The following is a 26,366-nucleotide window of genomic DNA, read 5'->3' as shown; positions in this document are numbered from 1 at the left end:
AAGTCCTTCGTGGGCAATGACCATGGTGGGATAGACAAGGTTGCTTCTTCGTGGACCCTTCTTGGGTGGAGCCCTCCATGGACTCGCGCAGCCGTTACCCTTCGTGGGTTGAAGTCTCCATCAACGTGGATGATAGCACCACCTATCAGAACCACGATAAAAACATCCGTGTCTCCAATTGCGTTTGATTTCTCCAAACCCTTCCCTTTACATTCTTGCAAGTTGCATGCTTTACTTTCTGCTGCTCATATACTCTTTGCATGCTTGCTTGAATTGTGTTAAGATTGCCCGACTAGTGCTAAGTTAGCTAAAATCTACCAAGAACTAAAATTGGGAAAATGATAGATTTTTATTTGGTCAAGTAGTCTAATCACCCCCCTCTAGACATACTTCCGATCCTACAAGTGGTATCAGAGCCTTGGTCTCCATTTGCTTTGATTTCCATAGCTTTTGGTGGTCATAGCCTTGGTTTCACAACCTGGGAGAGTATGGCGTCTAGCGAGGGAAAGTACCACCGTAGAGGTCCTTACTTTGATGGTACGAATTTTTCTAGTTGGAAGCATAAGATGAAAATGCATATTCTTGCACATAACCCCGCCGTTTGGGATATTGTGTGTATTGGTTTGCAAGGTGAATTCTTTGATGGGAGATAACCGAACCATGAAGCTAGCGCAGAAGAGTTGAAGATGCTGCAATACAATGCTCAAGCTTGTGATATCCTCTTCAACGGATTGTGCCCTGAAAAATTCAAAAAAATCAGCCGTCTTGAGAATGCAAAGGAAATTTGGGATACTTTGATTGATATGCACGAAGGTACCGACTCCGTCAAGGAATCCAAGTTGGATGTTCTTCAAAGTCAACTTGACAAGTTCAAGATGAAGGATGGTGAAGGCGTCGCTGAAATGTACTCTAGGCTTTCTCTCATTACAAATGAGATTGCCGGCTTAGGAAGTGAAGAAATGACCGACAAATTCATAATTAAGAAGATCCTAAGAGAATTGGATGGAAAATATGATACCGTGTGCACATTGATCCAAATGATGCCCAATTACAGGAATCTCAAGCCAACGGAAGTCATTGGAAGAATTGTTTCTCATGAGATGTCACTCAAGGACAAGGAGGAGCTCCAAAACGAGTCGAGTGGTGCTTACAAAGCCTCATGTGAATCCCCCACATCATCAAGTGAGAAACAAACCTTCAATGAAGAATTGAGCCTAATGGTGAAGAACTTCAACAAGTTCTACAAGAGTAGAAGCAAGGAAATAAGTTCCAAGTCAAGGTCCTACAATGACAAAAGATCTTCGAGTCGAGAGCATAATTGCTACAACTGTGGAAGACCCGGACACTACTACAATGAGTGTACGGCTCCCTACAAGAGAAGAGAAGAATCACCTAAAAGGAGAAGTAGAAGAGAAGAATCACCACCAAGAGAGAGAAGGAGTAGAGATGATTGTTATGAACGAAGAACATCCCGGAGAAGCAAGGATTCGGAAAAGAAGGACAAGTCATCAAGGAGCTATACAAAACGAAGACATCAAGCTCATGTTGGTGAATGGGTATCCAGTTTCGACTCCGGCAATCACTCCGAGAGAAGCTACCACTCTGACTCCAAACATACTCAAGATGAAGGTGTTGCCGGTCTAGCACTTGTGTCAGCCAACTCCTATGACATATTTGATTCACCAAATGAGGGACTTCGAAGATGCTTCATGGCTAAAGGCCCAAAGGTAATACACCCTGAGTATGTTGATTTCAATAGTGATGAAGATGACTTGCTAGGTGATGATGATTTACTTATTGACAACTCTAGTGATGAATACTATGATGAAATGTCAATTAATCATGCTAATCAAGATAAAACGAATGACGATGATAAAGAGAAGATTGAGCTCCTAACTAAAGAACTAAACACTCTTAAGTTAGCTCATGAAACTATCTTAGGGGATCATCGAGAACTTTTAAGGACTCATGAGAAGTTACGCTTTGAAAAGCTCAACCTTGAGAAAGAGCATGAGTTCTTAAAGGCAATCAATGATGATCTTCGGAAGAAAAGTTCTTCTTACATTGCCAAGCATTTACTCTTATCTACTTGCATGCCTCAAGTCAAGTCTAGTAACAAGAACAAGAAGGATTCTTCCTCTAGTAGTAACAATAATCATGTTAAATCTAGTGTTGTTGCCTCTAGTAGTTATCTTGATTCCACTAATGATTCTCTTAGCAAAGTTACACTTGAGCAAGAAAATAGCTTATTGAAGGGAATTATAGAGAAAGGTGTTTACAAGAGCCTTGCCGGAAGTAAGCAATTCGAGGAAATTGTACGCAAGCAAGGAAGGCACCGGAAGAACCAAGGTGTTGGTTTTGAACGAAAGTTCAATGCAAATGGAGTTGAGTGGGAAGAAGATCAATACCCCAAGACGAAGTTTGTTCCTCAACAAGAGAAGTATGATCCTACTTCCTTCAAAGGGACACAAGCTCAAGATGACCTTCCACCACAAGACCACAAGCAAAAAGGCAAGGATGAGCTTCAAGAGGAGATTGATGCATTTGAAGAAGCTCCCAAGGCCTTGGTCAAGTGGGTTCCCAAGACTACGTCAAGTTCTACTTCATCAAGTACGACTACAACCCCAAGGATTCCCATCAAGATGTGTTGACCCCGAAGACTAAGAACTAGAGAGTTCTTGAGGGTGACTCCGCCAACATACTTCACTCATATCATTTTGGTAAGGACAAGTGCAATCAACTTCCACATCTTGCACTAGTTCATGGAGTCACAAACCCTCTTGTTGGTAAGACAAGGGACAAGGTAACCTAATGCTTTCATAGACATCATTTTGTGTGTGCATCACTCTATGTCTATGGATATCCTTGTTTGTTCCTTGTGGGACTAACCCGTGTAGGTATTGAAAGTGCAACTCACTCCAAAGGATTGCTCCAAATGATCTACATCAACATTGAGCATCCACATCTTCAACACCTACATGAAGTCATCATCAACAAAACCCAAGGTTAGTTCATCCCTCTAAGTGGGGATCTCACATCTAGGGGGAGATTTACTCTAATAATTGAGTTAAAGCAACTCTAATGGTGTGAACACATCAATGCTTTATGTAAAAGTGGTAACCCCACTTGAGCTTAAGCGATGAGTATGACCCATGATCAAATGATTTCATTTGACTCCTAAGTCAATATACTCATATATAGATGACCTAGTCATCGCCAATTGCTTGATAGATGCTAGAATTGGTTGTGCATGCTTTGCCACATATTTCATTTGTCATTTTATTGTGTGAGCATGTTGATTGCATATTTCACTCATTCGAGGACATCCACTTGTGGTTTTGACTGTTTGGTTTCTTTTCTTTTGCCAAGTGGATGGACAAGAATGCCTAAGAACCTTCTCTAGCTATCTATGATTTTCTTGTCTCAAACTCTATTCATGCTACATCACAAAGTTTGATCAAGTCAAATTCGAACCACTCTGTGTGAGGAGCACTCAGAGTCCCTGATTCCTTAAACTTCCAAAACTTCTTTGTGCGTTTCGGTCTGACCGATTCTTCTATTTCGGTCATACCGAGATCACTAAGTCGATCTAGGTTTTCAATCTCAGTGCAACTGATTTGAACATTTCGGTCACACCGAGTTGTAGTAACTGCTTGTAGTAATGCATCTCGGTGCCACCGAGTTGTTCCACTCGGTCACACCGACATGGTCGGGCTATATATATCCACGGGCAATTTTTTTGGAAATTTCTTCAAACTGTTTCGCCCGTGCTCAGCCCGCTTTGCCTCCTGGGTCTCCAGATCGTCCTCCTCATCGCCAGGTGCCTCCCGCCACTGGTCTCCACCGCCGTCAACGGGAATCATCTCCGCCGTTGCCGCCGTAGCAAGTTCATCGCCGAACTAGGGTATGGACTTGATCCTTGTGCTAATCTCACTCTGATTCCTAGCACATTGTTTTCTCCATGTATCTTGCCACGATTGAGATCATCTTATCCAGGAAAAACACTCTGTAGATTAGGTTTGGATTGAAAATTTAGGGTTACCGAAATCATCTCGGACCGACCGAGTTGTAGAAATCGGTTCCACCGATTTGGCCAAGGCCATTGCACATGTGATTCTCGGTCCAACCGAGAATTGCAAATCGGTGTGACCGAGTTCAGGACTTTGTGAAACCCTAGCAGTCTCGGTGCCACCGAACTATGACTCGGTCTGACCGAGTTCACTAGTTTAGGCTCCTAAAGCTGCTTCGGTATCACCGAGTTCACAAATCGGTAGATCCAAAATGCTTTCTGTGGAAAACTAAAACTAAGTTTTTAACTCATTCTTTTGCAAAAACCTCTGTATTTTGTGATGCTCATCCCCTCTATCTTATCTATATCTATTCACAGGGTCTGCTATCAGTGTTTGCAACATGTCTGATCAGAGTGACAGCCAGAACAGAGAAGAGGAGCAGGTTCACTTGAGTGAGGGCACTAGTCCCTCTAGTTCCTCTGATGAGGGCATCAGGAGCACTCCCAGCAACTTGCCTAAAGCTACCACCAGGGCCAGAAAGAAGAGAACCTCAGATTCTGAGGATGAAGATTATGTGGCAGAAGAGGATGATGCCACATCCAGAAAGGTGCCAAGAAGGAATATGGCACAGCTGCTGCCACCAAGCCTGGTTTGAACAGAAAAGTCCCAGCCAAGAGGACTCCTATGCTGAAGTTCAGAGGATCAACTCAAGAAACTGTGAGATCAGAACCCAAAGAGCCAGAACTGACTGAGAAGAAGAGGAAGGAAAGGGTCAAGAAGACCATGGCCAGGGTTGTTGGAAAGCCTTCCATGATGGAAGAAGAAGAAGAAGAGGTTGCTGCACCAGCACCTAAAGCTCAGAAGCTTATGGGTGATGCCATCAAGTCAGGGGCTGCTTCATCAAAGCCCAAAGATGCTCCCAAGGCCGCTTCCAAGCCCAAAATTGCACCCAAGAGAAATACTAGGAGCATACCAGCTGCTGAGAAGAACAAGGCCCCAGTGCCTAAAGCTGTTGTTGAAGAAGAAGATGATGAGGAACATGTCTTAAGAAAATTGAAGCCCAAAATTCCAGATCACAATGATGCTCATCCTGTAGCTGAAGATATGAAGCTGAGAAAGCATGCAGGACTCAGACAGTGGAGGTTGACTGATCCCTATGCAGTCAGGAGGAGAACTACTGTGGACTACAGGTTCCATACAAAGGAATAGTAGGATTTCTATGAGACAGTGCTGCTTGACAAGAAGCCAATTGTCTGTGATATGAGATGGGTGAACTGGAAATATATTAAGGAGAATGAAGAGCACTATCCTGGTGTGTATGACAGTTTTCATGCTTGTGGAGTGGATGACTTTGTTGGGCAGAAGCTCACAAAGTGGAATGATGAGCTCATAATGTAGTTCTACTCCAGATCACACTTCTATCCAGATGGAAGGATAATATGGATGTCTGAAGGTACTAGGTACCAATAAACTATTGAAGAATGGGCTAATCTGATCAATGCACCTGAGGAGAAAGAGGATGACTTGGATGTCTATGCCAAGAAGAAGAAGGATCACAACTCTATGGCACATATGTACAAGGAGATCCTAGATGCTGCTGTTGAAACACACAAGTTTGGATCAGTACATTACCTTCTGTCAGGACTGCCAACCATCAACTGGATCCTCAGGCACATTATTTTGCCTAAGTCAGGTGATCACAAGATGATCAGAGGCCATGCTATCAATTTGCTTCACATATTCGATGTGCCTCAAAAGTTCAAGGTCATGAGCCTCATAGTGCAAACTATCAAGAGGACAGCTGCTGACCAGAAAAGAAGTTGCGGGTATGCCCCACAGATCCAGGAGCTAATTAACTCCAAGATGGGCACTGGCACATACCTATTGGACAAGGAACACATGCCTATCTATCCAGATTTTGAGGACAACACAATGGTTATGGATGAAGATGAACCATCTTCTGTGTAGGCACAAGCAAAGAAGGAGAAGACAAGGACTGAAAAGGCTGCAAAGATGCCAACCATTGATGAGGCATCTGAGTACTTCCTGAAGAGAAAGCAAGATCAACTTGGCTACTTGATTGCCTCCACTCTAAGTATTGAGAAGGGATTGGCCACCCTGACTCAAAACCAAGAGAGCCTGGAGAGGATCATGGAGCAGAAGTTCTATGACTTGCATGTGAAGGTCACTGAGATCCAGTCAGTTGTTGAACAACTTCAAGATGACATGTAGGAGAGGAAGGGCAAGACAACCACTGATGTGTTTGCTAGAGTGCCTAGGAGCCAGAGATCTGCTGAAGTGCCAGTGTCAAACACAAGAGCAACTTCATCTGCACCAGCTACAACTTTAGTGCCACCAGCTCCAGCACCTACTCCACTAGCTCCAACTTCATCAACTGATGCCTTCATCCTTGGATTCATTTCTACACCACCACATCAAGACCAAGCCTGAGAGTCGATTTAGCACTATGCATTTTTTATGAAGTTTTTGGTAACTTGTTGCCAAAGGGGGAGAAAATGTATAGATCATAGGCTTCGAGAGAGAGTGTTTGCTTTTGTTCTCTCTTGTTTTGGTGGTTGAACTTTGTTTGCTTGTTTGATATACTTTATGCCTGTGTGATACTTGGATGATCATGTGTTTGATCATATGCTACATTAATGCTTGTTGGATGACATTATCCTTTTATCTCTATATGATCATTCACTTTGCTTGGTGATGAGTGCATGTATTTTAATAATTATCATTTTGAGCGCTCCACCAAGATGTATGTGACATGGGAGAGTAACTCATGATCCTAACTCATTGTGCATTTGCAGTCCAAAGCAAATCTTAAACTATGCACAAATTTAGGGGGAGCTCTCACATTTCACATACTTCTCAAAGCGACAATGTTTTTCAATCTTATTATCATTTGTCGAAGCTTTCATCTATATGTTGTCATCAATTACCAAAAAGGAGGAGATTGAAAGTGCAACTATCCCTAGGTGGTTTTGGTAATTCCTAAAACATATATCTCATTGAGCTAACACTATTTCAAGATAAATATTTCAGGAAAAGCTCAATGAATGGCATGGCATGGATGAGAAAAGTGGACCCCTCAAAATGCTAAGGATAAAAGGATTGGCTCAATCTCAAAGCTCAAGACTCTACATTTTATATTTTAGTGATCCAAGATCACATTGAGTCTATAGGAAAAGCCAATACTATCAAGGAGGGATGAGGTGTTGCTTAATGGCTTTCTTGCTCAAAGTGCTTAGTGATATGCTCCAAAACCCTCAACTACTTTCTCACATCCACATATGACCTAAACCAAAAGTCAAACTCGGCCCCGCCGATTCTTTCTATCCGGCGCCACCGAGTTCAGATGTCATTGCCATTGCCACAAACCCTAGGCAAATTGGTCTCATCGATAGGGATCTCGGTCTCATCGAGATGGGATTGTAATCTCTCTGTTTCCCTTCGTAACGTTTCGGTACCACCGAGATGAGTGATCGGTCCCACCGAGATTGCAGTGTAAACTCTATGTTTCCCTTTCGTAACATTTCGGTCTCACCGAAATGAGTGAACCGGTCCTACCGATTTTACTTGACCAACTCTATGGTTAGCTTATTACCAAAATCGGTCCCACCGAGTTTGTGTAATCGGTCTCACCGAGATTACGTTATGCCCTAACCCTAACCATATCGGTCCTACCGAGTTGCATGTCGGTCCCACCGAAAACCCTAACGGTCACTAGATTTGCTGAATCGGTCCGACCGAGTTTATCAATTCGGTCTCACCGAGATTGGCAAGTTGTGTGTGATGGTTAGATTTGGTGCGGAGGCTATATATACCCCTCCACCTCCTATTCATTTGTAGAGAGAGCCATCAGAACGAACCTACACTTCCAACTTACATTTTGTGAGAGTGAACCACCTACTCATGTGTTGAGACCAAGATATTCCATTCCTACCATATGAATCTTGATCTCTAGCCTTTCCCAAGTTGCTTTTCACTCAAATCTTCTTTCCACCAAATCCAAATCCTATGAGAGAGAGTTGAGTGTTGGGGAAACTATCATTTGAACTACAAGAGCAAGGAGTTCATCATCAACACACCATTTGTTACTTCTTGGAGAGTGGTGTCTCCTAGCTTGGCTAGGTGTCACTTGGGAGCCTCCGACAAGATTGTGGAGTTGAACCAAGGAGTTTGTAAGGGCAAGGAGATCGCCTACTTCGTGAAGATCTACCGCTAGTGAGGCAAGTCCTTCATGGGCGACGGCCATGGTGGGATAGACAAGGTTGCTTCTTCGTGGACCCTTCTTGGGTGGAGCCCTCCGTGGACTCGCGCAGCCGTTACCCTTTGCGGGTTGACGTCTCCTTCAACATGGATGTATGATAGCACCACCTATCGGAAGCACGACAAAATCATCCGTGTCTCCAATTGTGTTTGATTTATCCAAACCCTTCTGAGGGAGTCCCGGATTAGGGGGTGTCCGGATGGCCGGACTATGAACTTTGGCCGGACTCCCGGATTATGAAGATACAAGATTGAAGACTTCGTCCCGTGTCCGGATGGGACTTTCCTTGGCGTGGAAGGCAAGCTTGGCGATACGTATGTGTAGATCTCCTCCCATTGTAACCGACTCTGTGTAACCATAACCCTCTCCGGTGTCTATATAAACCGGAGGGTTTTAGTCCGTAGGACGAACAACAATCATACCGTAGGCTAGCTTCTAGGGTTTAGCCTCTTTGATCTCGTGGTAGATCTACTCTTGTACTACCCATATCATCAATATTAATCAAGCAGGAGTAGAGTTTTACCTCCATCGAGAGGGCCCAAACCTGGGTAAAAACATCGTGTCCCTTGTCTCCTATTACCATCCGCCTAGACGCACAGTTCGGGACCTCCTACCCGAGATCCGCCGGTTTTGACACCGACATTGGTGCTTTCATTGAGAGTTCCTTTGTGTTGTCACCTTTAGGCCCGATGGCTTCTCCGATCATCAACAACGATGCGGTCCAGGGTGAGACTTTTCTCCCCGGACAGATCTTCGTATTCGGCGGCTTTGCACTGCGGGCCAATTCGCTTGGCCATCTGGAGCAGATCGAAAGCTACGCCCCTGGCCATCATGTCAGATTTCGAAGCTTAAACTACACGGCTGATATCCGCGGAGACTTGATCTTCGACGGATTCGAGCCACAACCAAGCGTGCCGCACTGTCACGACAGGCATGATCTAGTTCTGCCGCCGAACAGTGCCCCGGAGGCCGCCCAGTGTCCACTCCGACCTTTAGCTCGGAGCCGACTGCGCCGATCGAGGACGGATGGTTGGACACCGCCTCGGGGGCTGTAATCTCTACGGTGATTGAGCCGAATACCAGCCCTGTCCTTTGTGAAGCCCGTGACTCCAAGGTGCCAGACTCCTTTCCGGACTCGGAACCTTCCACACCCCTGCCGATCGAACCCAATTGGGCGCCGATCATGGAGTTCACCGCCGCGGACATCTTTCAGCACTCGCCCTTTGGTGACATCTTGAATTCATTAAAGTCTCTCTCTTTATCAGGAGAGCCCTGGCCGGACTACGGTCGGCAAGGTTGGGATGCGGACGACGAAGAAATTCGAAACCCACCCACCACCCACTTCGTAGCCACTGTCAATGATTTAACCGACATGCTCGACTTTGACTCCGAAGACATCGACGTTATGGATGACGATGCAGGAGACGACCAAGAACCAGCGCCTATAGGGAACTGGAAGGCCACCTCGTCATATGACATGTACATGGTGGACACCCCAAAAGAAGGGAATGGCGATGGAACAACGGAGGATGACCCCTCCAAGAAGCAGCCCAAGCGCCGGCGTCAGCGGCGCCGCTCTAAATCCCGCCAAAGCAAAAACGATGATTTCGACTCCGGAGACAATAACAATCTGGACAGTGCTGAAGACGACCCCCTCCAGCAGGATTCAGCACAGGAGGATGGAGAAGCCAGCCCTCATGAGAGAGCGGCAAACAGAGAGGTCGAGGACGATAATTACATGCCTCCCTTAGAAGACGAGGCAAGCCTCGCCAACGACGAATTCGTCGTGCCGGAGGATCCCATCGAACAAGAGCGTTTCAAACGCAGGCTTATGGCCACGGCAAGCATCCTCAAGAAAAAATAGCAGCAGCTTATAGCTCACCGAGACCTGCTAGCCAACAGATGGACTGATGTCCTCGCTGCCGAAGAGTACAAACTCGAATGCCCCTCCAAGAGCTACCCAAAGCGCAGGCTGCTACCCCAATTAGAGGAGGAAGCAACAAAACCTACATCACCAGCATATGACGTGGCCGACCGACCACCCCGTGGCCGCGACAGAGAGGCCTCTCGGCCATCAATTCAAGCCGCACCCGAGCGCCGCTCAAAAAATACCAAGGCACGGAGAAACGCGCTAGACCTGCGAGATATATTGGAGGACAAGGCAAGGCAAACAAGATCGATCTACGGATCGCGTGGGCGCCCCACAACACGTGACGATAACCGTCACGCCAGATATGGCAAATACGGCCAGGCCGAACACGGCAGACAAAGCTCATATGAGCCACGTCGTGATATAGCCCAGTACAGAGGCGCCACACACCCACTATGCTTCACAGATGAAGTAATGGATCATCAAATCCCCGAGGGCTTTAAACCCGTAAACATCGAATCATATGATGGCACAGCTGATTACCTCCTTCATATCCACATGGCCTGCGGCGACGACCTACACGCTATCAAATACCTCCTGCTCAAGCTTAAAGGACCAGCTCGGTATTGGCTTAACAGCTTGCTAGCAGAGTCAATTGGTTGCTGGGAGGACCTGGAATACGCATTCCTTGACAACTTCCAAGGCACCTATGTGCGGCCACCAGACTCTGATGACCTAAGCCACATAATTCAGCAGCTAGAGGAATCGGCCAAACAATTCTGGACACCGTTCCTAACCACGAAAAATCAAATAGTCGACTGTTCGGACGCAGAGGCCCTTGCAGCCTTCAAACATAACATCCATGACGAATGGCTTGCCCGGCACCTAGGACAGGAAAAGCCGAAATCCATGGCAGCCCTCACGACACTCATGACCCGCTTTTGCACGGGAGAAGACAGCTGGCTAGCTTGTAGTAATAACATGACCAAGAGCCCTGGTAATTCGGATATCAAGGACAACAATGGCAGGTCGTGTCGCAACAAGCACAAGCGCCGCATTAACAGCGACAATACTGAGGATACGACAGTTAATGCCGGATTTAGAGGCTCAAAACCCGGTCAGCGGAAAAAGCCATTCAAAAGAAATACTCCGGGCCCGTCCAGTTTGGACTGAATACTCGACCGCTCGTGCCAGATACACGGCACCCCCGAACAACCAGCCAATCACACCAACAGGGATTGTTGGGTGTTCAAGTAGGCAGGCAAGTTAAGCACCGAAAACAGAGTCAAGGGGCTGCATAGCAATGACGAGGAGGAGCTCCGGCTGTCGAACAACAGAGGACAGAAGGGTTTTCCCCCACAAGTGCGGACGGTAAACATGATATACGCAACCCACATCCCCAAAAGGGAACGGAAGCGTGCACTCAGGGACGTATATGCGTTGGAGCCAGTCGCCCCAAAGTTCAAGGGATAATTTGATTTATGCCCCTAGTTGAGTCCCACTCGTCTGTTTTACCCCTAATTCCCAAAAGTCACCGGTTCTGTCCAAGTCACTTTGCTCCTCTTATGCTTTTGCCCTTTGACCGTTTGAACGCCAGTTTGAAAACTTCATAACTAATTCATACTAAATCAGAAAAATGCAAATAAGATACCAAAATTTTCAGACAAACATCACCTATATGTCAGTGTCATTTGCATTCGTGAAAAAAGTGTTGGAAAGTGCCCATCCGAGTTTTAGCTCTTATGCTACCATCATGAATATTAAAATCTAAAAAAGTTTAAAAAAATTCAAAAAAAATTGGTGGGAAAGAATGACAAATGTTTTAAGTGCCTGCCAAGTTTCATTAGGGAATAACATTCATGGGTGCGCGGCAAAAAAAACAATCAACACTCCAAAATAGATTATTTTTTTGCCACAAGTCCCACGAATGTCGTTCCCTAATGAAACTTGGCAAGCACTTAGAACATTTGTCATTCTTTGCCACCATATTTTTTCTGATTTTTTTTGAATTTTTTAGAGTTTACTATTCATGATGGTATCAAAAGAGCTAAAACTCGGATGTGCACTTTCCAACACTTTTTTCATGAATGCAAATGACACTAACATATAGGTGATGTTTTTCTGAACATTTTGGTATCTTATTTGCATTTTTCTGATTTAGTATGAATTAATTATGAAGTTTTCAAACTAACGGTCAAACGGTCAAAGGGCAAAAGCATAAGAGGAGAAAAGTGACTTGGACAGAACCGGTGACTTTTGGGAATTAGGGGTAAAACAGACGAGTGGGACACAACTAGGGGCATAAATCTAATTATCCCAAAGTTCAACCCATGGTCCTCCTGCCCGATCACTTTCGATTGAAGGGACCACCACACTAGCATCCGTCACGACGGATTTGCCGCATCGGTTCTAGACCCAATCATTGACGGATTTCACCTCACTAGAGTCCTCATGGACGCGGCAGCAGCCTGAACCTGCTTTACAAGGATACAGTGCGAAAAATGGGCATAGATCCCTCAAGGATTAAACCCACAAAGACGACCTTTAAAGGCATCATACCAGGTGTAGAAGCCAGCTGTACAGGCTCAGTTACACTCGAAGTGGTCTTCGGATCCCCGGATAATTTCCGAAGCGAGGAGTTAATCTTCGATATAGTCCCGTTCCACAGTGGCTATCACGCCCTGCTCGGGCAAACCGCATTTGCAAAGTTCAATGCGGTGCCGCACTACGCATACCTCAAGCTCAAGATGCCAGGCCCTCGAGGAGTCATTACGGTCAATGGAAACACCGAACGCTCTCTCCGAACAGAGGAGCACATGGCGGCCCTAGCGGCGGAAGTACAAAGTAGCCTCTCAAGGCAAGTCTCCAGTCCGGCTGTTAAATGTCTAGACACCGTCAAGCGCGCCCAAAGTAACCTACAACAAGACCGTCTGGCACGTTCCGAGCAAGCATAGCAGTGCGGCCCCAAACCCAGCCCTCGCGAGATTGTGAAACCAGTACTACGCGTACATAATTACACTCTGGAAATACCATGGGCACAAGGGGAGGGGCACAACCACGGCATGCCCAGAATGCGGCTCAACCGCACTAGGGGCTCCCGATTTTGTTATTTCTCTTTTTTACTTTCAGTACTCCACTCTTAGGAAGCCCTGTCCGGCAGTACAATCGCCGAACACACGATGCAACAGCCAGGGAGACAGCAAGCCATGTTGAATTTCCAGGTGGTCTCTATAACGAGTTAAATACCTGTCTTACTTAAAGTCTCACAGCTTGCCCCTGGAGGGGGACATGTCAAATAATCCCATCTCTTGCTTATCGCACGATTTGTATCGTTCTGCTTTCATAGCAGCCCTTTAATAAACAATACATAGCTCTTGTCTATTATTGCATTCATTGTTTATGTAAATATGTTCAGTTATGACATTATGCAACCGTACACTTTGGTACGGCCTATACACCAGGGGCTTAAGTACCCCAGAATACGGTGTGAGAAGACCGAACACTCTCATGAGTGCGGCACCCCGAACTTATAGCATTATATGCATAGGCTCCGAATCATGTCTTGGGTCAATAGTTGGGTTTGCCCGGCTCCCATGTCTTGGTACCTGACGTTCCGCTATATCGGCTAAGGTAGCACTAGGAGAACTACTACGATTGTGCCCCAGTTGAGCTGGGTTAACACCTTAGTAGAGAAAGCTAAAACTGACCGTCATGATAGGGCGAGAGACCAGTCGTTGTTCGAGAGGTTTTTTGAGTCCCTAAAGACTTATGCCGCTTAGAGCGAGGAGCTGGCTTTGTCCGGCCTAGGCGTGGATAGCGCCCCGAACTCGGTCTTCCGAATACTAGGGGCTTCGCCAAAATTTAAAATTATAGAATTATATGGCTAACTGAGAGTGATAAAGCATTATAAGTTTGATTGCCTTGTTCGTTGTGCTGAGCGCCTCCCTCGAAGGACCCAAGAATGGGAACAAGAGCGCTCAGGTTTATCCCAAACACCCCAGCACTCGTGGCATGGGGGTAGAAGCCGATGACTTGCATCTTTCAGATTTAATAAACGGCCACACAGAAGGTAATATTTTAAATTCAAAAAGCGTTGCTTAGCGCATATGAACAAGTTTCCAGCGCACAGGATAAACACGAGCGAGTTTTACTCAAAAGTTAAATCCTTGGAACATTCGTTCGCCACAAGGCGGGCACCCTTCAGGATGACCTCATAGTACATCTCGGGCTTGCGATGCTCCTTCCCCTCCGGTGGCCCTTCTATCACTAGCTTCTCAGCATCCAGCTTGCCCCAGTGCACTTTAGCACAGGCAAGGGCCCCACGGGCGCCTTCGATGCATACAGAGCGCTTGATGACTTCAAGCCATGGACAAGCATCCACCAGCCGCCTCAAAAGCCCAAAGTAGCTCCTAGGCATGGCCTCCCCAGGCCACAGCCGGCCTATAAGGCCCTTCATGTCCTGTTCGGCTGCCTTATGCAGCTCGACCAGCTGCTTCAGCTGGTCACTCAGGGGCACCGGGTGTCCGGCCTCAGCATACTGGGACCAGAACACCTTCTCCATCGAGTTCCCTTCCTCGGCCCGATAGAATGCGGCGGCGGCGGATACACTGCGGGACAGATCTGCGAATACCCCTGGAGAGCTCCGAACTCGGGTAAGTAACAGGTAATTTACTTTCACGTGCTTGCTTTGCATAAAGAATGCCTTACCCACCGCTATCTTTTTCATCGCCTCAATTTCCTGGAGGGCTTTTTGGGCTTAGGCCTTGGCAGATTTGGCGCTTTCAAGTGCCGAGGCAAGCTCAGACTCTCGAGTCTTTGAGTCAAGCTCTAAACTCTCATGTTTTTTCACAAGAGCATCAAGCTCTTGCCGCACCTCCGCCACCCGCGCCTCTTGTTTCTCTCGCTCGGTGCGCTCCACGACCGCATTGTTTTCGGCCTTGGATAGCGCTTCCTTCAGGGTCGCCACCTCCGCTGTGGCCCCTGTAACATTCACGTTGGTCCTGTCATTATTTGCACCCAGGTATTTTTATATATACTTACATAAGGTACTACCTACCTTCCTTATCCTCGGGCTTCTTCTTGGCATGGCCGAGCTCGTTCTCGGACCGCTCGAGGCTCTGCTTCAATGCATCGACCTCCGCAGTCAGTGCGGCAGCGGTCAGCAGCGCAGCCTGCATTCCCATATTGACATATTTATGTTAGACTCCTGCGTATATCTTTTTAGACCCTCAGTCCGGTTTTTCTTTCCGAACACCAAACTGAGCATCAGGGGCTACTGTCTATGCGCTAATATTTTTACATGTTTTAAATACATACCTCGAAGCTTGTTAGAAGGCTGGTACAGGCTTCTGTCAGCCCGCTCTTGGTAGACTGAACCTTCTGGATCACTGCACTCATAACAGTGCGGTGCTCCTCGTCGATGGAGGCGCCGTTAAGCACCTCCAGCAAATTGTCCGGCGCCTCCGGTTGGACGGAGGCCGCCGGCGTCATAGGCTTGCCCTTCTTGCGAGGGGGCCACTTGGCGGACTCCGAAATCACTGAAGGTTCCGGAGCGGTGTTCGGCCCAGGGCCAGACTTAGATCCCTCTGGGGCTTCATCCCCTTTGGGCCTGGAGTCCGGGAGGTCGCCTTGTGGCGCCTCCAGGACCACCTCCTCCTGGTTTAGTCCCTTTTGGGACTCCACCTCGGCATCGTCCGTAGGGCGAGGGGAGGTAGCTGTCGAGAGTGAAGCACTATTCACATCCGACAAATCCAGGGAGCCGCTTGACGAATCGTCGAGCTGAGCCTTGGGCGGACTGCATGATTAAATTCGGCGTCAGAAGGTATTGTACAATAAAGGAACGCCATGAGTTATTCTGGTATCTAGATACTTACGATTTTTCCAGGGGCTTGGCCCTGGATGGCCACTCCTCTCCACCGTCGTCGGTGTCGGAGGCATAGTCCAGAAGAACGGTCTCCCCCTCTTGGACCCTCCGGCCTCCCCAGTTGGGGCGGCCTTCCTTTTCTTTCCTCCCTCCGCTGGAGGGGGAGAGGCTTCTTCTTCCTCCTCCTCATCTTAGGAGGCGGAGTGCGCTTCGGGGTTGTCGGGCGATGAATCCGACACCACCAGGCGCCGGGAACTCTTTCGAGTCCCCGTGGCCTTCTTCTTGGCCTTCTTCTCCGGCACCACGTGAGGTGCCGGGACCAACAGCTTCGTCAAGCATGCATCTACTGGGCCTTCAAGCAAAGGAGCTGGACAGTCAAACTGTCCGGACGTCCTCTTCCAGTCCTGTCAAAGGAGCGGGAGTTTAGATCCCGCATAGAGTCAAACTATGAAAATCAAGTGTCTTGTAAAGGATAAAACAAGCTTACTTCGGTGGCTTGGCGCTTTGTGCAGAATCCGCGATCCTCGGTGATGGGAGGGGAAACCTTGGAGCTCTTGAATAGCACCTTCCAGGCGTCCTCGTGCTTTGTGTCGAAGAGCGTGGACAAAGTCTGGTGCTGGGCCGGGTCGAACTCCCACAAGTTGAAGGCCCGTCGTTGACACGGGAGGATCCGGGGGAAGAGCATGACCTGGACTACGTTGATAAGTTTAACCTTCTTGTTCACCAGGTCTTGGACGCAGGTTTGGAGTCCGGTCACCTCTTCCGGATTACCCCACAACAGGCCCGTCTCTTTCTAGGAGGTGAGCCGTGTGGGGATGCCAGATTGGAATTCGGGGGCCGCTGCCCATTCAGGGTCACGCGGCTCGGTGATGTAGAACCACCCCGATTGCCACCCTTTGATGGTTTACACGAAGGAACCCTCGAGCCATGTGACATTGGGCATCTTGCCCACCATGGCGCCTCCGCACTCCGCTTGCCGGCCGCCCACAACCTTCGTCTTGACGCTGAAGCTCTTCAGCCATAGGCCGAAGTGGGGATTTATGCGGAGGAAGGCCTCGCACACGACGATAAACGCCGAGATGTTGAGGATGAAGTTCGGGGCCAGATCGTGGAAATCCAGGCCGTAGTAGAACATGAGCCCCCGGACAAATGGCTTAAGTGGGAAGCCCAGTCCGCGAAGGAAATGGGTGAGAAACACCACCCTCTTATGGGGCCTAGGGGTGGGGATGAGCGGCCCCTCATCTGGGAGCCGGTGCGCGATGTCGTTAGACAAGTATCCGGCCTTCCTCAACTTTTTGATGTGCCCCTCCGTGATGGTGGAGGCCATCCACCTGCCTCCCGCTCCAGACATGATTGGAGAAGGTTGAGGTGGGAAGTGCGGACTTGGGCGCTGGAGCTCGAGTGCGCGGAAATGGATAAGCAAAGGAGGAAGAAGGCGTAGATAGGAAGGGTGGATTCTTATCCCCTTATAAGGGTGGCCTAAACTATGTGCCCCCGCCAGTCTGGTAAAACTCGCTTATCTCCCAAGCACCGCGATTAATGGCGCGGTTGGGTTACCCACGCCTGTATTTATGAGAATCCCAGAATAAGGGGACGCGATCTCTGCTTTGACAAGACGTGCCAAGGAAACCGCCTCGCTAAACGCGCTGAGGTGGGACAGTAAAACGATTCGAATAAAGTCTTGGCCGAAGCATGACATGCTACGGAATACGTCAGCAGATTAGATTTGTGTAAATATTATTCTCTCTACGATGGTCTGTGGAACTTATTTTGTAGAGCCGGACACTATCCTTGTGTTCAAACACCTTTTATGAAGTATTCGGGGGAAGAACCCGCCTTGCAATGCCGAAGACAACTTGCACGCCAGACTCGTCATCATTGAAGCCTGGTTCAGGGGCTACTAAGGGAGTCCCGGATTAGGGGGTGTCCGGATGGCCAGACTATGACCTTTGGCCGGACTCCCGGACTATGAAGATACAAGATTGAAGACTTCGTCCCGTGTCCGGATGGGACTTTCCTTGGCGTGGAAGGCAAGCTTGGTGATACGGATGTGTAGATCTCCTCCCGTTGTAACCGACTCTGTGTAACCCTAGCCCTCTCCGGTGTCTATATAAACCGGAGGGTTTTAGTCCGTAGGACGAACAACAATCATACCATAGGCTAGCTTCTAGGGTTTAGCCTCTTTGATCTCGTGGTAGATCTACTCTTGTACTACCCATATCATCAATATTAATCAAGCAGGAGTAGGGTTTTACCTCCATCGAGAGGGCCCGAACCTGGGTAAAAACATCATGTCCCTTGTCTCCTGTTACCATCCGCCTAGACGCACAGTTCGGGACCCCCTACCCGAGATCCGCCGGTTTTGACACCGACACCTTCCCTTTACATTCTTGCAAGTTGCATGCTTTACTTTCCGCTACTCATATACTCTTTGCATGCTTGCTTGAATTGTGTTAAGATTGCTTGACTTGTGCTAAGTTAGCTAAAATCTGCCAAGAACTAAAATTGGGAAAGGGATAGATTTTTATTTGGTCAAGTAGTCTAATCACCCCCCCTCTAGACATACTTCCGATCCTACACTCATCCAACTGGTCGAGTGCTGATCCTTCTTCAGAAGCCGCATCGAACAAAGAGAAACTGATCCAAGAGAAGAACGGATTTCACTCAAAGATAAACGCAACATATTCTAAGATAAATCTGAAGGTTCCTAACCACATATTAAAAGTACTCGGGCGTCAGGCCGGAAGGAGTTTTAACGATTACAAAATCACTCGGCATTCCGAGGCAAATAAAAGTGAGGCATAATGTTTTTCAGTCACTCGGCGGGAGAAGGACTGGCCGGATCACAGAAGCTGTCAAGATCGATGCTGTCGGCAATGCGAGTGGTTGCCTCGAGGAAGGTGTCCATGAAGGACTGGAAGGAGTGCTTCTTAGTGTTCGCTACCTTGAGGGCCACCAGCTTATCTTCTTTAGCCTCCTTGCAGTGCACTCGAACCAATGACAAGGTGACGTCAGCACTACAGCGAGCAGAGGACTTCTTCCACTCTTGCACTCGGCCAGGAATCTGATTGAGTCGAGTCATCAGCGACTCGAGGCCTTGAGAACGTTCTTCCTGAGGCCAGAGTTCGGCGTCCACTCGGGTCATCGCAGCCTTCAGCCGAGCCAGATAGTCAACAGCACCGTCCAAGCGTGATTCCAATCGAAGCAAGTTCATCGCATCTTCTTCTTTCACAGGACAATTGATGGGGTCGAGACCTGTCTCGACCCGCCCGGTTTCAGCTTCAAAGTCCTGGCAAAGTTCTGTTCCATCGCGAAAAACAATGAGTCGACAATATTGCAACAAACTTCAGTCGACGATAGTTAACTAATAGAATGACCATACCTTCTTCTCCAAAGCCTCCTTCATTCTCTTTAAAGAAACAACACTCTTCAGATGAGCCTGAAGTTGGAGGTTTTCACTATGCACATCTGCTTGTGTGAAGTCACTCGGTTCAAAGAGACTGAAAGAAAAGTAGTGGAAAGTGTGAACTACTAAGCAGACAAGACAGTCGAATGGTTACCTCCCATGATGGCCGTCTCCTGTTGAGCAGTCTTGAGATTCTTCTTTGCGAGTTCAAGGTCAAGTTCAATGATGATATGCTTTTTCTTTAACTCGGAAAGTCTAGCTCCAAGATCACAAGACCTCTGCAGTCAGCAAGAGTGATATGTCAGTCGACAGGAATAAGAGACAGTGACAGCGAAAAGTTACTCTAAGACTTCTGCCGAATCAAATATTCAACTGTAGTCTCGGGGACTACACCCAGTGGGTGCACTTAGCATGCCCCCACTGGTTCAGATCAAATACTCAGCAGGGTCTGCCCAGCGTGAGTTCAAAAAAAAGAGAGAGAGGTACATTCTAAGACCTCAGTCGACTGCCAGGAGTCGACCGTGGTCTCGGGGACTACACCTAGTGGGTGCACTCGGCGTGCCCTCACTGATCCAAAAAGTTTACGGAGACTCAAACCCGAGTCGTGTGGAGTGGAAGATTTCCTAAACTCTAAACAAAGAAACACCCCAGTGGGTGATCGGATATAAAACAACATTCGAAAGTTCAGTCGGGGTTTTGCTGACCTGAACATTGGTCTAAAGGGCAGTACTGGCGTTGTAAGCCACCTGGCTAGCCTCGTGCATCACCTTCACCTGCTCCATGACAAGGTTCACCTAGCGAAGAGCTTCCCTAGCGGCACTCGGCGAGTCGTCCGGGGTCTGATACGCAACAAAGCGTGATGGCTGCAGGGCAGGCAAAGCAGTTGCCGGGTCAGATGTGTGGAGTTGCACTGGAGCAGCAGGAGTCTATGCGGTCGAGCCCGACGGACGATCAGTCGTCAGCGGGCTGGCAAATGTGACGTTGGTCCGAACCGGCACTTCGGAACATTCGACCACCGCCTCAAGCGCCGGCGTCGACTGAGGGACTTGAACTTCAAGCCTCCTCCTACCCGATCCCCCACCCCTCTTCCTCCTCTCCTGTAGAGGCACTTCTTCTTCGTCATCAGGGAGTACGATGACCTCTTGCAGAACTACAGAAAGAAACAAATATCAGAAACGCTGCCGATTGGCGATCCACTCAACTTAATGAAACCTGGTCGAACGGACTTACCAACTCGTGAGGTGGCCTCCTCGTCTCCTGGTGCCTTGTCGATGTCCATGTCAGTGGCAGCAGAGGTGGGACTAGAAAGATACATGATCTGGCTGGTTAGAACAAAAACTTCAGTCGACCTATGTAAACACAAGCGAGACACTTACCCCGAAGCAACAGGGATGTCCATCTTGATCCGCGGCAGAGTCTTCCGAGCCTTGGGAGGAACAACTTTGGGCTGCTTCGCCACCTTCTCCGTCGGCTCTGGAGTCGATGTCTGAGTGCGCTTCTGAGTGTGGGTACTCGGAGCCATGTTCTTCCCACGCCCGCCAGATGGGTCATGCTTTTGTTTGGACCGGCGTTCGAAGCGCGGCGGCGAGTCGACTTCTTCCTCATGGTCTGACTCCTCGCTCTCCTCCTCCTCCTCTTCATCCAAAGACTCCCAGTCGCCACTCTCCTCCGCACTAGCCTCTCCCACCTGGTCCTGCTCCAAAGCTTGTTCGCCGTTGGGCATCGAATGCATCTAAGTGAAAACCTGCAGGACAAATCAGTCGAGTAAAAGTCAGTCGACATCAAGTACAGTCGGAACGTAAATGCGAGGCAGTCGGAACAAAGAGCAGACCTTGTCAGGCGGGTTATCATCGCCATAGGGGATGACTCACCTGGATCCTCCGGGGTTGTCCTGATTGCCTGTAATGCTCCTCAACCTCAAAGCCACGGTCTTGGGCGGCACTTCTTCTGGATGGACCCGAGCGGTGTCGTCAGGCCTGGAGTACAGCCACATAGGATGATCGCGGGCCTGAAGAGGCTGGATGCATTGACTGAGGAACATTTCTAGCAGGTGTAGGCTGGTGACACCCTCATTAATAAGTTGGACCACTTTCTCCACCAACATCTTCGTCTCCATCCTCTCACCAGCAGTCACTTTTAGTGGGGCAGGGGTCTGGACACGGTCGAACGTGAAGTGAGGAAAACCAGTCGACTGGCCTGGAGCTGTGACGTCCTGGCAGTAGAACCAGGTCGACTGCCAGCCTCTAACAGATTCGGGAAGAGTCATAGCAGGGAAGGCACTCCTATGCCTCTTTTGGATACCCAAACCCCCACACATCTGGATGACATGGGTTTTTGAGTCACTCGACTTTGCTTTTTTGACCGACTGTGAGCGGATGGTGAAGATATGTTTGAAAAGACCCCAGTGCGGTCGACACACTAAGAAGTTCTCACACATCGATATGAATGCGGCCAGATACATGATAGTGTTGGGAGAAAAATGGTAGAGTTGGGCACCAAAGAAATTCAGGAATCCATGGAAGAAAGGATGCGGAGGGAGCGAAAAACTCCGGTCGACGTGAGTGGCAAGCAGTACACACTCACCCAGTTGAGGCTGCGGTTCCATCTCCCCCTCTGGCAGACTCGCCGCTCCCTTGGCGATTAGCCCGGACTCCGCCAGCTCAACCAGATCTTCTTGCCGGACCGAAGACCGGATCCAATCGCCTTGGATCCAGCCCGGCGGCAGCCCCGCGCGTGATGATGACCCGCGGTTTTGCTTCTTGCCTTTCGCCGCCCCCATCACCTTCTTCGCGCGCTCTAGCACCGCCGTCTTGTCCTTCACCATGGCGGCAGAGCGGCAGCGTCGAGAGCGGAAGAGCTGGGCGCGGTGAAGAGGCGAAGGAAAAAGAAGGAGGAATAGGCATGCATAGTGCAGACGCCTCGGCCCCGACGCCTTATAAAGGATTGCTTCCGAGTGACTGACTCGTGGGGCCAGGCAATCCTGTCAAATCCCGCAACAGTCGTGCACAACGTACGTGGCGAAAAAAGCGGCGCAGAAATCGAGGCATCATTGTTTATCCATTCCACCCGCTTCGGTGCTCTCTGTCCCACGCGCTTCCCCGAAATTTTGTATCCCGCGAAATCTGGGATATACAGCAGTCAATCTCGACCAAGATCCCTCACTCTAATACAACACTCGGCACATGATGTCACAAGTTCAGTCGACAACTCACTGAATGGATCAAGGCGGCTGAGTCGACGCTGAAGTACCAACGTGAGTTTTCAATCTTGCAGAAAACACTCGCGAAGGTGCAAAGCTCAGAACAAGTTCAACTTCAACCTACTTTCCACTAGAACCTTAATCCATTCGGGGGCTACTGGCGAGTACATAGACCTGGGGTAGGGTCATAGGCCTGACCTATACGTCCTACCCAAGGTCACTACCCTAGAAGATAAGAAGTCCAAGAGACGGCAAGGGGCCCCTAGTCGAAGATGTCGAGTGCAATCCACTCGACAGTCATGTCACTCGGGAGTCCTCCTCTCTATCGTCACACAACCATCCAGGGAATCACTTGACCTACCAAAGACCAAGAGTCACTCAGCGTGGCAACGGGCAGGCATTCACTCTGTAGTCTTTAAGGTCATTAACAACACTTAAGGCTAGCGTTACGAGTAACGCCCCCACTTTATGTACATTAAGTCCCTTGTAATAGAGGGCGATGGAGGTCCTGCCATACTCTATATAAGCCACCCCCCTCCTCCGGCACAAGAGTTCACACCCCCTGTAATATCACACGCATAATACAATCGACCGCCTCCGGGCACCGAGACATAGGGCTGTTACTTCCACTGAGAAGGGCCTGAACTCGTAAACTCTGTGTGTACACCTTCATCATAGCTAAGATCTTGCCTCTCCATACCTACCCCCTTTCTACTGTCAGTCTTAGGACCACGACAGCTACGGCAAAGAGGTTGTACACTTGTTGCATCACTTATTACTATACATTGATGTCGATCCATTAGGGCTATTTTCGTTCAACGGAAAAACATAGCAATATGGAATTTTCCAATGGCACTCTACTATTCAATTATTCATGCATTTTGTTGAAAGGAATGAAACAAAACATCCACCTGGACCTACTTTTCAAAATCCTATGCATGAAAACAAGAACAAGTGCATTAGTGGCAGAATAACATTCTAACTATACACGCTTTCATATGGTTTGACTTTATTTTGGCCATGTTTCTTTGCATTCCTCTGCTCTTCCAATTCCTGTAAACCAAACACCCAAGTTGACAGAAATCCTGTGTTTACAAATGCTCTGTTTACCATGTGCATTCCTATCCTATTCCGGTGTTTTTCCTATCCCTGTGTTTTTAGAATCATGCAAGACAAATGAGCCCTTACAGAATTACATCAGTTACAGGTAGGTGTCAAAGGGAACTTTGTGTGGTTTGTCCTGCTCCTACCGCCACGTCGTCCACCTCACCTGAGCTGCTCCATCGATAGAAGCATCCACCAAACCAGACAACACGACTCCTGACCGTCTTTCGCCGCCTTAGATCTCCTTCCCTGCCGCCGGCACCCACCGCAACGGCATCACCATCATCGACTCAGGATATGAACCTGAGGAGTACACGGGTCCACAAGAGAGATTGCACTCTTTTGCTTATGTTGTGCATTGCTTAAAATTACCTGCTACTTTATCATCCTGTTCACCTCTTGGACTCCAAGTCAGGTCCAAATTAATGTTCAAACTTGTGTTCTAAATTAGTTGTGGGGCACATATCGAGGAAGCAATGAACAATATCTCTGTCTAATATCTCGTTCACCTAGGGTATGCCTATGTTGTTCATATTGTGTGGGAAACAAATAGTAAAGCAATAATCATCTATCTTTTTATTAAATTAAAGCAATCATCAGCCTGCTATCATTATTTTGGATCCATCCACTTGTTGTTATGATCACTCGAAATTTCTGTATGCTCTCCTTACATAATCTCACCATATTTTTTCGTATGCACGTCAGATATTGTACACAATCATGCTGAACATGTAGAGAAAAAGAGAAGAGTTTTGCGCAGCAATACAATGTCATGCACACATTGCTCCATGGTGGGTTCAATGGCAAACCCTCCTCACCCCTCTCCAGATTGTAATCCAGAGGAAGATATCTGTTCTGAGGCGGATTCAGACGTCACTGACCACTCCTATTTACCCCCAAGGTGTTTGCTCTACCTTGGCATGATGATGTTAATCATATCATGCATATGTTGCCTTGCTGTGCCTACTTTTGACATCATATATGTCATCTGCTTAGTTTAGACATGTTCTGTAATGCCACCTATTTAGTTTCTATATCATATATGGGAATTATGCAGTCTCATGTCTTTTAGCCAGCAATAATATATGTGAAATGTGCAATTCCATCCTATTTAACTAGGTATCATATATTTGAATGATATCTTGCCCATCCTTTTCTTCATTACATTTCCATTTGTTGACAAAGTTTGTACATTAAACTACTCTTCCTGTGAATCAGCCATTTGGGTGGGAGATGGAAAAATCTGGAGTGAAAACAAGGCCTTCAGAGCATACAGTGCTACCTGTCGAAGCAGATTTCTTGTTGGGCCCCGATAGCTCCTCAGAGATGGATCCAGAGACAGATGACCAGTCCTATTCCCCCACTGAGGTGTATGCTCTAACTTGGCACAGTTATACTGCTCATATCATGCATATGGTGTCTTGCATTGCATAGTTTAGACATCATATACACAATATTCAACACCATGTTCTTAGTTCAGACATCATATCGAATGCCCTCTATTTAGCATATAAATCACATATGTGAATTAAATGATGTGATCCTGATTACTTAGATAACATTTAGGTGAAGTATGTCATACGATCCTGTTTAGTTATTCATCATATCTTTGAATTATGATATGCTATGCTATCCAGTTTAGATAGACATCACATATGTGAAATTATGTCATGCTATCCATTTTAGTTAAACAATATACATGTCAACTATTTCATCCTATTTTTTCCACACTATATATTGCATCTGTCTCTCATACAATGTCTGTACATTCAACTATGTTTCCTGTTTATCAACCATTTGAATTGGAGCGGGTGATGCCAGTATCTAGCAGACTAAAAACATGGTCTTCAAATAAAACAGTGCTACCTCTTGGTGGAGATAGCACCCTAATTGTACATGCACGAGAACCAGCCCTACCACACATAACCCAAACTCTCGCAGATTGTACCCCTACTGCGATGGACAGAGAACCAGCTTCACCCAATCTAACCCCAACCCCAGCAGATAGTAACCCAGTTCCTGTTGACACAACACCATCTCCACCATAGAGCTCCCAAACAAGAGCATTTAGTAAGGCATCTCCAGTGTCCAAAGGGCCAGTACTACCACGGTGAACCCCAACTCCACCAGTTAGTACGCCTATTCCTGTGGAGGAAGCACAACCAGCTAATCGTAGTTTAGCATCTATCGCATTTGATGTTGTTAAATCATATGTGCGTATCTTCCCATCTTGGAAATATTATACTGAAGTTGAAGGAAAATGCTAGTTTCAGGAGTTTGTCCAGGAGTTATGTGTAAGTAATGTTATTCATGGCAATTACTTTGCTTTGTCCCATACATCCTACCTCCATGATGGTTATAATACAACAAATTTTCCCATTTTTCTCTATAGAGAAGGATCGATTTGGAAACTCAGGATGAGGTAACCTGTGCTAGTAACTTTGTTATCTTCAAGAATGCTTGGTGTCAGTATCGGAATTACCTGAAGAAAACGTACTTCACCGGCAAAGAAACTCATCAAATTCCCTTACATTCTCCCAAGACACATTTACTGGACGATGACTGGGAACGCCTTGTTCTGTACTGGTCCCGAACCAAGAATGTGGTAAGGTCTATAAGCTCATTTTCTATTTTT

This window comes from Triticum aestivum, chromosome 6B (genome assembly GCF_018294505.1).
Source record: "Triticum aestivum cultivar Chinese Spring chromosome 6B, IWGSC CS RefSeq v2.1, whole genome shotgun sequence".
NCBI lineage: Eukaryota > Viridiplantae > Streptophyta > Magnoliopsida > Poales > Poaceae > Triticum > Triticum aestivum.
Note: the sequence above shows the minus strand (reverse complement) of the source record.